We start from the raw sequence: 1476 nt of genomic DNA, 5'->3' as shown, positions 1-1476 counted from the left end.
CTTCCAACTAGTAGGCTGTCAGCCTCTCCAGTACATCCATGGATGGAGTGTCAGCGTGCTGACCTTATGGTAGGTGTACCTGAGTCGTTTGAGGGCGCGGCAGACATCCCATTTGTCGAGTTTAAAGCCATAGAGCTTCGTGAGAGCTTCGGCTGCTTCGTCTTGGTACGTATCGGGCGCATCATCGTACATTTTTTGAAGGGTCTGTTTTCAGCGTAAGTAGCGAACAACGACTCACAAAAAGCGTCAAACCTCCAGACATTCGCCAGAAATCTTCGGTACACGTCCCCTCTGTTGATTGCGACGCGGTTTGACGTTTCCCTGTTCGTGTAAGAGTCTCTTCATGTTATCGACAATATTGCGGTGAACACCATTATCCTCCGCAATGACGGCATGCTTGGTACCATCGCGAATAGCACTTGGCATCCTCTGACGGACACTCATAGGTAGCTCTTGACCCCTGTATCCCATCCCTGGACTGCTTGAATGGTGAGGTTGTTGGATTTTACGGTTTGGTGGTTACCTTGAGCACCATGGTGGGACCTGCATGCACAAACTACTGCTGTGTGCAAAATTCTTGACGCGCATCATTTTACCGTATATTCGTGCAGGACACGACCAATCCACCAAACACGCCGCCAAACCTTGAAAATGCCTCCAAGGAAGCTGAAAGGAGCTGCTAAGGTTTCGTATAAGCGCAGGGCATCGTCTCGTACCCCCAAACCGCCCTCCGTCTCCTCGAAGATGCAGCCTCACCACCACCTACAAATACAGTCCGGAGGGAAAAACGGCCTAAGACAGTCATCGAACTCGAAGACGAAGACGCACCGGTTGATACTATCAGCAGATTCGACGACTTCCAGGTCTTCGTTCTCGTCACTAGGCAAAAGAACCACAGGTATCCTCAAGCACACTGGACGGTCAATCTAGTCAAGTCTTAGGCCGACCAAGAGCAGCTTTTGATCGATGTCGCCCTCGAGGAGCTCCGTCATGATCATATGGTCGTCGAAGGCGTCAACAAATACTCCCTGAAGCCCAATATCAGCTGGAAAGCCTGCCGTGGAAGGAGCCGGGATGCACCATGGTGCAGACTACGAACGGAGGACGACTGGGAAGGCTTCATTGATGCCGTCCACACTGAGCGCAACACACCCAAGGTCAAATGGTCAGCTTTTATCCTAATCGAAACACACTACGACCCTACAAGGGCTGCTTCTCAATTCGAGTTCGACCAGCAAACCCCGTTGCACCCCTCTCAGACTCAGTCCAGGGCCCGAAAGCCTCTCATCCCTCGACCTAGGCACAGTGCTACCAACACTGCTCTCCAGGGCATTTCGAATGAACTTCCGAATGATCCTCAACGCTACAAAAGGATCCTTGCTGTTCAGACCCTACAGGCTAAGCACAAATGCGCCAAGCACCACCAGCAGTACTGCTATGTTCATCCTTTTCTGGCTATCATCGATACATATCCAA

This window comes from Saitoella complicata (genome assembly GCF_001661265.1).
Source record: "Saitoella complicata NRRL Y-17804 unplaced genomic scaffold SAICOscaffold_1, whole genome shotgun sequence".
Classification (NCBI taxonomy): domain Eukaryota; kingdom Fungi; phylum Ascomycota; class Saitoellomycetes; order Saitoellales; family Saitoellaceae; genus Saitoella; species Saitoella complicata.
The sequence above is the reverse complement of the archived record's forward strand: the minus strand, read 5'-3'. Positions refer to the sequence as shown.